This window comes from Syngnathus scovelli, unplaced genomic scaffold (assembly GCF_024217435.2).
Source record: "Syngnathus scovelli strain Florida unplaced genomic scaffold, RoL_Ssco_1.2 HiC_scaffold_24, whole genome shotgun sequence".
Taxonomy (NCBI): Eukaryota; Metazoa; Chordata; class Actinopteri; order Syngnathiformes; family Syngnathidae; genus Syngnathus; species Syngnathus scovelli.
In genome coordinates, this window is record NW_026061333.1 from 1,590,439 (window position 1) to 1,603,587 (window position 13,149).

General features: G+C 51.6%; 1 long non-coding RNA gene across 1 annotated transcript; it reads right to left on the reverse strand.

Annotated features, from left to right (window-relative positions):
* Positions 1–11,987: 11,987 nt before the first annotated feature.
* LOC125992780 (uncharacterized) lies at positions 11,988–12,685 on the reverse strand. The gene is made up of 3 exons (XR_007489779.2): positions 12,382–12,685; positions 12,227–12,297; positions 11,988–12,090 (listed from the first exon to the last, which is right to left on the reverse strand). It is a non-coding gene; the product is annotated as an uncharacterized lncRNA (long non-coding RNA).
* Positions 12,686–13,149: the final 464 nt, after the last annotated feature.

A 13,149-nucleotide genomic window follows, 5' to 3' on the forward strand; every position in this document is an offset into this window, starting at 1 on the left:
CTTAGCCTCTAGCACCTAGAAGGTAAATAAATAGGAAGGAAGGACTCACCGGTGACGTCTTTGCCCACGTCCAAGCGTTGTACTTTGTATTTTCATCCTTCTGACATTGGAAAACATATAGCCAACAAACACCGTGGAACCTAAACGAATGAAAGAAAACTATCATTTGGCCACAACCAACATTCACAGATACAACACAATGTGACGTGCGGTGGTAGAGGTTAAAGGTTGAGTGAAGGGCCCTCGTTTTAAACAACTTTTTTGAAAAGGATTGGGAACAAGTAAGACGTATTTAATTTATTTAATGGGAAGTAGTAAGAGCTATTGAATTTAATCTATGTATTATATTCTATTGTATTGTACTCTGTTGTATTCTTTTGGATTGTATTCACACTAACCCCACTAAAACTTCAGCCCACAAAAACTCGCCTCTGGCGCCTAGCCTCTGGCACTTAGCCTCTAACACTTACCCTTTAACATTTAGCCTTTAACACTTAGCCTAGAAGGTGAATAAATAGGGTTAAAGGTTGAGTGAAGGGCCCTCGTTTTAAACTACTTTAATACTAACTTAATATTTAATATTACTTAAAACTTAATATTAAACACTTAGCTTGTTATTATCTTCAAGGTAATCAGATTTGTTTATTATTCTAATGGCCTTTTCAAAACTATTCTGGATTACTACTTTGGATCTATTCTACATTACTTGGCAACAACATACTCTGTAACAGATTAGGCAGTATAATCACATATGTTAACTTGAGAGTGCCCACACTCAATCTATTTATCGTGATGTGTTAAATCAATTACTGTTAGACATTATTTGTCTGATAATCTACCAAATCTTTGAATTGAAGAATTTGTGATTTTTATTAATAGCTTGCTATTATGTTCAGGGTAATCAGACTTGTATATAGTTCTAATGGCCTTCTTTTGAAAACTATTCTGAATTACAACTTTGGATCTTATATTACTTTGCAACAATATACTCGGTGACAGATTAGGCAGTATAATCACATATGTTAACTTCAGTGCCCACACTGTATTTATTTATGGTTATTTGTTAAATCAAGTACTGTTAGACATGAAATAGGAAGTGTTTAAGATAAATGTTATGGCTACTCACAATTGTAGCTCGCTCCTGGTCAATGATACGAGCCTCTTCTTGCAGTGGAAAACTTGCAGCCAACAAACACCGTGGAACCTAAAGGAATGAAATTAAACATTAACACTTCGCCTCGACCAATATTCACACGTACAACGCAACGCGGCTACACTTCTGCTAGGGTTAGCGCCTCAGCTACACGTTGCTATTACCGTGAACGCTAGCTACATCGACAACTTTAGTAAATCTACACAAACGTAAATCTCCTTAAACACAATGAGTGTTACTTACCGTGTACGCTGTAGACGGTCCAGTTGCAAGCAGAAAATAAAGATATTTCTGTTGATAATCGTCGTTGCTCAGTGGCTCACGGCCATCGCGCCAACAGATTTGAATTTTGGCGGAAGTTCCGCCAATTACGTCATATCCGCGGCACATGACTGCGAAGTAATACCCGCTTATCTGAAACGGCAGTTAAAAGTAGAGTTACATCAAGTTTTCTTGGAACCTAAATGAATGAAAGAAAACTATCATTTGGCCACAACCAACATTCACAGATACAACACAATGTGACGTGCGGGGTTGAGGTTAAAGGTTGAGTGAAGGGCCCTCGTTTTAAACTACTTTTTTGAAAAGGAGTGGGAACAAGTAAGACGTATTTAATTTATTTAATGGGAAGTAGTAAGACTTATTACATTTATTTAATCTACTTTTCTTCCCAGGCAAAATTTGATGTGCTGCAATTCCAAATTTCCAAAGTGAATGAAGGAATGAAGTCCTTTAAATTATGATTTTGTATAAATACTAGGCATAAACACAAAATCTACGGCACAAAATGGGCAGACTTTACTTGTTTGAAAAGGACTGGTTACAAGACATACTTTTTTAATTTATTTAATGGGAAGAAGACTTATTTAGTTTAATTGATCTATTTTTGTTCCCTGGTAAAATTCGATTTGCTGCAATTCCAAATTTCCAAAGTGAATGAAGGAAAGAAGTCGTTTAAATTATGATTTTGTATAAATACTAGGCATAGACACAAAATCTACGGCACAAAATGGGCAGACTTTACTTGTTTGAAGAGGACTGGTTACAAGACAAACTTTTCTGATTTATTTAATGGGAAGAAGACTTATTTAGTTTATTTCATCTATTTTTGTTCCCTGGCAAAATTGGATTTGCTGAAATTGTATTTTGCCAAATCTTGACTTGAGACCTGATAGGAAGTATTAACAATATACTCGGTGACGGATTAGGCAGTATAATCACATATGTTAACTTCAGTGCCCACACTGTATTTATTTATGGTTATTTGTTAAATCAAGTACTGTTAAACATGAAATAGGAAGTGTTTAACATAAATGTTATGGCTACTCACCATTGTAGCTCGCTCCTGGTCAATGATACTTGTAGCTCGCTCCTGGTCAATGATACGAGCCTCTTCTTGCAGTGGAAAACTTACAGCCAACAAACACCGTGGAACCTAAAGGAAGGAAATTAAACATTAACATTTAGCCTCAACCAACATTCACAGATGTAACGCAACGCAAACTACACAAACGTAAATCTTTTTAAACCTAATGAGTTGTACTTACCGTGTACGCTCTAGACGGTCCACTTGCAAGCAGAAAATAAAGATATTTCTGTTGATAGTCGTCGTGTTTGTATCCGTTGTCTCGCTCAAGGCCATTGCGCCCACAGATTTGAATTTTGGCGACAGTTCAGCCTATTGACGTCATTTCCGCGGTGTAATACCCGCATATCTGAAACGGCAAAGTTAAGAGTAGAGTTAAATAAAGTTTTTAATCAACGCAATCATTTACAACCGTTGACCAGTCGAAATAATCGTCGAAATTCGACGTTCCCCCCCAAACGCCACACTCACTCGCTTTTCAGGGCAACAAAAGTGTTAAGGATCGGACAGTACAGCCAAGTGCGTAACGATGGACTTTATTTGAAGGGGATGATGGGAACAGCTGGCGATCGGGCTGGAGAGGACAACGGTTCTGCGAGGGTTTCGAGTAGTCAAGTGAGTCAATTCTCTCTGGGATTGATGAGCGAAGCAGCATCAAGGGACAGACTGGCACTCGGTTCTGCGCTTGCGGCGCTGATATAGCGCTGTCCATGAACCCGTGGCAGGTGACGGTGATTCCACTGACAGGGGGGGCGTGGTCCCGTCGCAGGTGGCACCAGCACGTGACAGAACCCCCCCCACAAGGGACGGCTCCCGACGTCCCCAGGAACCGAAAACAACAAAACAACAACAAAAAACAAACAAAAAAAACAAAAAAAAGGAAGGCAATACCCCGGGCGGCCAGGTGGAGGGGTCAGCACACCGCTGAAACGTCCGACACCTCGCCAGACGCAGGCTCGACGGGCGCGGGGGCAGAAGACCCCGGTACCGGTGGGCAAGACCTCCCCGGACCCTCACCCCTGGTCCCCTCGTCCCTCCACGGGCGCCCGCGCCGAGGACCCGGTTGGTCCGGATGACAGCGATGGAACTCCGTGATGAGCGAACGGTCGAGTATCCAGCGGCTCGGAACCCAGGAGCGGTGCGCGTCGTCATAACCCTCCCAGTCCACGAGATATTGTAGGCCCCGACCACGCCGCCGCGATCGGAGCAGGGAGCGGACAGCGTAAGCCGGGCCCCCATCGACGAGCAGGGGCGGCGGCGGCGGAACGGGCGCCGGCGCCAACGCGCTCTCATGGATGGGTCGCACACGGGACACGTGGAACGTGGGATGAACCTTCATGGAGTCTGGAAGGAGCAGACGGACTGCGGCCGGGCCAATCACCTTCTGGATAGGGAACGGTCCAACAAAGCGGGGCGCCAGTTTGCGGGATCCCGCTCGCAGCGGCAAATCCCGCGTCGAGAGCCACACACGCTGCCCCACTCTGTACTCCGGAGCCGGCGTCCGGTGTTTGTTCGCCTGGCGGGCGTAGCCTGAAACAGAGCGGAGAAGAGTGACCCGGCCCCTCGCCCAGGCACGATGACAACGGCGGACACAAGCCTGGGCCGACGGGCACGCCGCACCACGCTCCTGGTGGGCGAACAAGGGTGGCTGGTACCCGAAGACGCAGTGGAAAGGCGAAAGTCCCGTGGCCGAGCTGGGAAGGGAATTGTGAGCATACTCTACCCAGAGAAGCTGTTGAACCCACCCGCGCTGGTCCCCGGCGGCCATGCATCGGAGAGCCCTAGCCAGTTCCTGGTTCAGGCGCTCCGCTTGACCGTTGGACTGAGGGTGAAACCCCGAGGAGAGGCTGGGCGTGGCGCCGAGGAGTCGGCAGAACTCCATTCAGAAGGTGGACGCGAATTGAGGTCCTCGGTCTGACACGATGTCTTGTGCAAGACCGTGGTGACGAAACACCTCCCGCACCATGATGGACGCCGTCTGCTTCGCAGATGGGAGCTTAGGCAGAGGGATGAAATGCGTCATCTTGCTAAAACGGTCTACCACCGTGAGGACCACCGTGTTTCCCTCTGAGGGGGGGAGGCCTGTGACAAAGTCAATTGACAGGTGAGACCAGGGACGCTGGGGAACCGGCAAGGGTTGAAGCAGCCCGGCCGGAGGACGAGTAAACGTCTTGTAGCGGTTACAGATTGAGCAGGCCCTGACGTAATCGCTGGTGTCCACTTGCCAGGTGGGCCACCAGAAACGCTGTGCCACCACGTACCTCGTGCGTGCAGCGCCGGGATGACAGGCCAGGCGTGAGTCGTGCGCCCATTGCAGCACGGCCGATCGCAGGCCTTCAGGGACGAACAGGCGACCCTCCGAGCTCGGGAGGATAGTGGGAGGCGGACCCTGTCCCTCCTCCCCACCAGGAAACAAACGCGACAGGGCGTCCGCCTTCGCGTTACGGGAACCCGGTCTGTAGGAAAGAGAGAACTCAAACCGGTCAAAGAACAGAGCCCACCGTGCTTGTCTCGCGTTCAGTCTCTTGGCCGATCTCAGATACTCCAAGTTGCGGTGGTCGGTCCAGACAATGAACGGAGTGGTGGCGCCCTCCAGCCAATGTCGCCACTCCTCCAAAGCCAACTTGACGGCGAGGAGCTCCCGATTACCGATGTCCTAGTTCCTTTCTGAGGCTGACAAACGGCGAGAAAAGAAGGCGCACGGATGGAGACGATCGTCTTGGCGGCTACGTTGAGACAACACCGCCCCGACACCCACGTCCGAGGCGTCCACTTCGACCACGAACTGTCTGTCGGGTTCGGGAACTCTGAGGATGGGAGCGGATGTGAACCTCCTCTTAAGCTCCTGAAATGCCTGTTCCGCCCGTTCTGTCCATTTGTATGGGGAGGCGGGGCTGGTAAGGGCGGTGAGTGGCGCGGCCACCGTGCTGTATCCACGGATAAAACGTCGATAAAAGTTCGCGAAACCTAAGAATTGTTGCAGCCGCTTGCGTGTCTCGGGAACAGGCCATGATGTGACCGCCTCCACCTTCCCAGGGTCCATTTCGATGGATCCCTCACGCACCACGTAGCCGAGGAATTTGACAGAGGGGGCGTGGAACTCGCACTTCTCTGCCTTCACGTAGAGCGAATTTTCTAGGAGGCGTCGCAGCACCGCCCGAACATGCTTGATGTGCTCAGGAAGCGAGCGGGAGAAGATGAGGATGTCGTCCAAATAAACGAACACAAATTTGTCCAGCATGTCTCGTAACACGTCGTTTATCAGTGCCTGGAAAACTGCTGGGGCGTTGGTGAGCCCAAACGGAACCACCAAGTACTCGTAGTGTCCGCTCGGGGTGTTGAAAGCTGTCTTCCACTCGTCTCCCTCCCGGATGCGGATCAGGTGGTAGGCGTTGCGGAGATCCAGCTTGGTGAAGATGGTGGCACCCTGAAGGCTCTCAAAGGCGGAAGAAAGAAGAGGCAGAGGGCATCGGTTCTTTACGGTGATTGCGTTTATTCCCCGGTAGTCGATACACGGGCGGAGCGTGCCCTCCTTCTTCTTCACGAAGAAAAACCCCGCTCCCGCAGGTGAAGAGGACGGCCGTATGATGCCGGCTGCCAGGGACTCCCGGATGTACTCCTCCATAGCCCGGCGCTCAGGAGCGGACAGGGAGTAGACGCGCCCCTTGGGAGGGAAGGTGCCGGGCAACAGGTCGATGGCGCAATCGTAGGACCGGTGTGGAGGAAGAGAAGCGGCCCTGGCTTTACTAAAAACCTCCTTGAGTTCGTGATAAACTGCTGGGACATTGGAGATGTCGGGACTGTACCTGGGCGGGGCTCTGCCGAGTGGGCTGGTGGCCGCCTTCAGGCACACTCGATGGCAGCGTTCGCTCCACTGCCGTACAAACCCCACCTCCCAGTCCAGCACCGGGTTGTGCTGCCGCAACCAAGGGTGCCCCAGGATGAGCTGCTGTCCTGGGAGGGAAAGAAGAAAAAACTGGATGGTCTCGTGGTGATTGCCGGAGAGCAGTACCTTAACCGGTTCTGTCACGAAAGCCACCTCGCCAATCAGGCGGATCCCCCCGACGCCGCGTGAGCTCCGGCCTTTTAGCGGGCACCCCACCACCCGATGGCCCCCCTCCCCACAGTAAAAACACAAGCCCAGCGAGAGGCGTCGACGGTGCTCCTCCGAGGAGACCCGAGCCCCTCCCAGATCCATGGGCTCGGCGGGTGGAGTGGTGGGCGGGTCCCCAGCAGACGGAGGAATGTGGCCACGCGGATTCCGCGGGGACCTCCTCTCCCGATCGCGCCGCCGCGTCCGGATCCGCCGGTCTACTCGGGCCGCCAAGTCCATCGCGCCCCTCAGGGTTCGCGGGCGATCGTAAGACACCAGTTCGTCCTTCATATAATCCGCGAGGCCGTTTAGGAACGTGCTAACGAGCGCTGGCGCGTTCCATCCGCTGCTGCCGGCCAACGTCTGGAATTTAAGGGCGTACTCCGCGACCGATCGGCTACCCTGACGCAGCGTCGCCAGTTCCTCGCCTCGGCGGCGGATCCCAGGTCGAACAGGAAGAGCAATTCCTCTGCGAAGGCGTCGAAGGAATCGCATGCCGGGGCCATCCGTTCATACTCTGCCAAACCCCATAGCCGCGCCTCGCCCGTGAGGTGGGTTAGAACGAAACCGACCTTGGCTGATTCTGACGCAAACATGACGGGCTGGAGGCTGAACATTATGCGACAGTTGGTCACAAACGCCCTCACGTGCTTGGGATCGCCGTTGAACTTTTCGATGTTGCCGAGGCGGGGCTCCGGGACGTCCACGAGCCTCCTGGCCTCGGCAGACGGGCGGTGCGGGGGTGCCGTGACAGCCGGGGACGCAGCCACCGACAGTCTCTGGAGGGCTTGGGCCATCTCCTGCTGCTGCAGCTGTTGTTGCTGACCAACCTCGATCAGGTTCCGGATGTCGGCGGACAGGCTGCTGATGGCGGTCTCGGCTTGCTCCAGTCGGCCCAATGCCGTCTCGTCGTTCGCTGACTGCATCGTGTTGGCCAGTCTGTACTGTTAAGGATCGGACAGTACAGCCAAGTGCGTAACGACGGACTTTATTTGAAGGGGATGATGGGAACAGCTGGCGCTGGAGCGGCGATCGGGCTGGAGAGGACAACGGTTCTCCGAGGGTTTCAAGTAGTCAAGTGAGTCAATTCTCTCTGGGATTGATGAGCGAAGCAGCATCAAGGGACAGACTGGCACACGGTTCTGCGCTTGCGGCGCTGATATAGCGCTGTCCATGAACCCGTGGCAGGTGATGGTGATTCCACTGACAGGGGGGGCGTGGTCCCGTCGCAGGTGGCACCAGCACGTGACAGAAAAGTACTTATTTTTAAAAACGATGAGTTGTACTTACCGTGTACGCTCTGGACGGTCCAGTTGCAAGCAGAAAATAAAAATATTTCTCTCGTTAGTCGTATGTTACCATCCGCTGTGTCTTTGTCAACATCGCCATTTTCCTACTTCCTGTTGCGAGCCACGCCCACGGATTTAAATTCTGGCGGAAGAGCCCGCCCATTGGCGTCGTTTTCGTGTATAGCAAATCCGATTGGTTGGGAAGGGGGCGCGGTTATGCAGCCAAGGGGTCCTGTGATCGGTGGGATGTAAAGTAGGCATCGACGTCACGTCCGCGTCACGTGACCACGACGTGGCAGACGTCATATAGCAACCGCTGTTTTGTTTAGTAGACTTACAGTTGTTATGCATTGACATAATGGCGCACACTCCAAATGGATTTGAATAAATTAAATAATTCTTCTGCCCACTCCCTTTTAAACAAGTTAACTCTCCCCGCGGATTTGAATTCCGGCGGAAGTTTCGCCCATCGACGTCACGTCTGTCACGTGACCACAACGTGGCAGATGTCATATAGCAACCGCTGTTTTGTTTAGTAGATTTACAGTTGTTATGCATTGGCATAATGGTGTGCACTCAAAATAGATTTAAATAAATTAAATATTTCTTCTGCCCACTCCCTTTTAAACAAGTTAACTCTGCCCACGGATTCTAATTTCGGAGGAAGGTCCGTCCATTGATGTCTTGTCTGCGTCACTTGACCACGACGTAGCGACGTCATATAGTAACCGCTGTTTTGATCAGTAGACTTAGTTATTATGCGTGGACATAATGGCGCACTGGTTAGCATGTCCACCTCTTAAGCATGATGTTGCGGGTTCGACGCCTGATCAATGTTAGCCATGGAGTGAGCTGAAGTGCATGGCGCTGAAGATTTGAATCTTTGAAATGCGCTGAGGTCTGACATATCAGGCAGAATGGTTTGCCATCACGTTCAACAAAAAATAGAAACTTTCCCACTCTGATAAAAACGTCCTGTGTTCATCTACATATTTCCGTTTTGCTGTGCATCTTTTCCCTGCCATTTCAATTGACACTAATAGTTTACTGGAATGTGTTTGCCCATCCTACTTTGTGGAATTTCACCACATGCGCTTTTGACCAAAATACCAAATTGAACTCAAGTGAAGCCAACACGCACAACACCCCATCCCCCCCCCCCCACACACACACACAAATGTTGATATGAACATAAAAGGGCCGCATGAATCCAAGCAAAGGAATTGCGGCTTGGCCAAACCTGTACTATACAACTTTATTTGTATAAAATTTTCACAACAGCTGTCACACAAACAAAGCGGGAAAAAACGAAGACGTGCGTGTTCCGCCCACGCTGGATTTATTTGCACCTTTGAAAAGACACCGTATTGCCGCAGATGTGGCAAAGAGTACTTTTGGGCATCTGAGACGGAAGGATGTCCAAAGCATCACGTCACCTGCTCTGGTAGGAATGGTGGTGGGACGTTGAGGTCAACCGCTTTGGGGTTGGCTGAATCTTTGGTCGCAGGATGCCACACACTTGAAGACAGAAGCAGAAAAGCAGAGCTAAATGCAAAATGTACTCACCGGTGACTCCAATTTTTTCCCCCCCTGAAGAAATGGATGGACGGGTGGCCCCGGCTGGCCGGTGGGACTCTTGTTATTCTGACCCTTTTTAGTGCGCGTTTGGGGAAACAACCGTTTTTTGTGGCGCTCTCTTCTGGTTCAAGAGTGCCCTGCATGCGAATTTGCCTTTCCTGCCTTCTGATTGGATGAGCGCCGGTGTGACGCGGTGCCTCTGTCACCGTGGCGGGGGGTATACGTCGGCATCGGAGCGTCTGCCAACGTCTGAGACCGGCTGGCAGTGTATCGGAGGTGTCGAGTGCGGTGCCGCTGGAGCTCACTCACCAGCTGGTGTTAGGGCCACAGAATGAAGGCCAAGGAGAAGAATAGAAAGAGAAACAGAAACTTCTCCTCCAATTGTTTGATTTGTCTCTTCTGAGCTTCGATGAATTCTTTCAGCTCTTTGTTCCTCTAGGACGGACAAATGGAAAGTGGCCTTCAAAAGCCAGTAAGCGTGCAAGTAAGTGCCGGGCTGGCTTTGGGCCCTTACCTGTTGCGCGCTGTGCAGCAGATCCATTCTCTCTTGGAGGATGCAAGCGTCGCGCTCCATCAACTCGCACATCAGGGCTCGCTTCCATTGGTCCACGGCGCTCCTAAGCTCTTCTCTCTGATCCGCCGTCAGCACGTCATTCACGCCAGCGTGGCTGGCTTTTTCGCCGTCCGTGGCGGGGCAGTCCCATTGCGGGAGCGCCTCGTACAACATGGCCTCCAGCTCCAGGATCCTCTGGGCCGCAATCCTCGTCCATCAGTGGTCCGGCGGGAGATTTGAGGGCGGCTTACCTTATGAGCCTGGTCCATGGAACGCTTCCTGAAGTCCAACTCTTCATCCAGGTAGCCCTTCTGCTTACAGAACATATCCTAGCACAGCTCAAAGTCAGAATTGTTGGGGCACATTGCCGGAGTTCCCCTTGGCTGATGTCGCGTGTCTGTCTACCTTCTTACTTTCAATGTCCAACATCTACTGTTGAAGTGCTGACTTGGTCACTTTGATGTATTCTAACCACTGAGGAAAGGCTGCTGTCACATAAGCAGAATGCGAGAGCGTGCGTGGACGTGCGCGTTACCTTCTCGGCTAGGGTGAGAAGGGTCCTGGCGTGAATCACGACCACCTGCTCCTCGTTGGTGAGATTCTGCAAGAGCCCAAAGGCACAGCGTCAACAAGCTTCTTTCAGCGCAAAGCCTTCCAAAAGTCACATTTGAGCCGCCGAGTCTCGTGGAGTGCGAACATAAGGAGTTCGACATACACTTACGGCGTTATCGCCCAGGATGTCCAGCTTCTTCATCAGATCACTGATGACGATGTCCGGGGGAAAGGCGCAAGGAGAAATGTAAGGTGTTCTGGGACCTCGGGTTAAGGTTAGGGTTGCGAGGGACGTGTTACGTACGCTCACGCCCTCGGCCTCGCAGTAGATCTGCAAAGGGCTGAGGCCGTCTGGGAAACGGACTTACAGAAACTTCAAGACGGGGGAGCGCCACTCCCTCTCCTGAAAGGCAGAGGCATGCATCCGTCCGTCCGTCCGTCTGTCACATCTCTGGCCTCAACACGCTTGTGCGAGTCTTCCCACCTCCAGCTCCAGGATGCGGAACTCAAGCAGTTCGTTTTGGTCTCGGATATCCTGGATGTGCTCTTTCAGACGCGCTTCTTCCGCCTCCATCCGCCTGACCTGAAAAGACAGTCAGACCTCATCTGCGGGGCTTCCCGACGGGTGTGACGCCAAGCGACTCCGCCCAGCGCCTTTCTTTCCGTCACCTTTTCGGCCAACTGCTGATTGCTCTGACGCAGCAGCTGCTTCTCCTCCACCCACTTGACATTCTAGAAGAGACAAACGCGTGGACAGCTTTGGAATGTTGTGTCATTTTCATCCACAAATTCTTTGGTTGACTGGAAAATGACATTTGCTTTTCTCCGCATTTTCCCAGCCACGTTCAGGGGGGGGGGTTGGTCCAGTAATGCCAGACGAATGAGTGACTGAAGAATGTAGCTATTTTGTCTGAGAAAAAGGTGTGCTCATTGATGAGCTTACCTGTCCTTGTTGCTTCAGCGCTGACTCCAGATCTGCTACTCTGCTTTGATAGTGACCCATTTCTACCATCAGCTTTTCTCTGGTCTGAAAGGAGGAGGAGGAGGGAGGCTCCTCCTCCTCCTTTCAGACCAGAGAACACCCGAGGCTGGGTGAGAACGGGGAGGCTGCGACCCGGCCGGGGGTTGCGGGAAGGGGCGCCACCTTGATCTCCTTCTCGGCGTCGTAGTCCCCTCCGCTGGTCTGGGCGAGCAGAGCGTAGGCTCGTTGCAGCGCTTGATATTCTTGCGTCAGCTGGCGGTAGCGAAGCTCCGCCTCCTCATGCACACACCAATGCAACACAGAACTAGTACCAGAATCAGTCAGACCGGCGACAAAGCACCCGCGACGCAAAGACGAGTCCGATTCCAGGCTGAAGAGGAATGTTTGGCGCCAATACGCTGGCAGAAATGGCGGGCTACCTCTTCGGGTTCCGTGTCGGGGGTTCTGTCGGTGTGAAAAGACAAGGACGATCCGTCCGAGTCCACCAACACGTCTTCGTCGTAGCCGTAAAATGTTTCGATGACCTGCGGGCGCGGAAGCAAACATCTCTCTGAACAAACTGAAGCGACACCTCACGATGAATCGACGAGAGGAACGATAGCGAGAAAAAGGCCATTTCATCTTGCGCAACACCAAGTAGCCGCAAACAAACAGACTCACCTTGCAGGACCTCACGCTTTGTTCCTCCTCAGAGATTCTCGACGTCGGTATCGTAGCAGCAAATCTCTCTCCTGTCGACACAAATAATCCGCCTTTGAGATTCTTTGGATGCAAAGGGAACGAACGGCTCCGGCGCAGAAACAAACGCGACTCACAATGACATTTCTGACATGAGCTCCTGTCTCCAGAGCCTGAAAAACACGTCACCGGCGATGATTGGAGGGACGCTCGTCTTTTCCAAAAGTGACAACTACAGGGTGTGTCAGGGTTTTCCAGATTATCTTTATCGTATGATTATGTTGCTTTGACTTTGACTGCAACCTGTAATAAATAATATTATTTATCCCTTATTTATCCCTATCATAAGCGATAGCAACTTCCTACACAAAGTTGTAAAACACCCCTTGCTATGTTTTGACTAGAGGTCAAGGGCTTTCTCCATTCAATCCACGCTTACACCCACCCTGTTTCTCTTAATAAAAATGCTCGTGCAGGAGCCGAGAGTCAGACTTCATTCGTACAACGGATGGACTCTCCACCTGCAGGTGTCCAAAAGAACTTACTTGTCTCCCATGTGGTTCTTCCAAAATAAGTTGGAGCGAGCGCAACTCTAACAGGGTGCATTTTGCCGCTAGCTGCCTACGGACAATGACGTCGCGCTCGCGGCTAATGGTTGACGGGCTGAGCAGCCGGGCGAGTCCGTCGTTTTCAGCGCACAGCGAGTGGCAAAGGCGCTGACAAAACGGGAGCTTTGAGCTGCTGAAAACGGCAAAACAAGTCTAAAGCGTGTTCAAACGCGTGCGCACAATGCTCCTGCTTGAAAGGTCGGAATTTAAGGGGCCAATTTTTTGGATGGTGGCCGCCGGCCAAGCTTTGGACGGAAAAGGTTTCCTGGCGACAGCGAGCGAGCGCGGCGCTGCCGT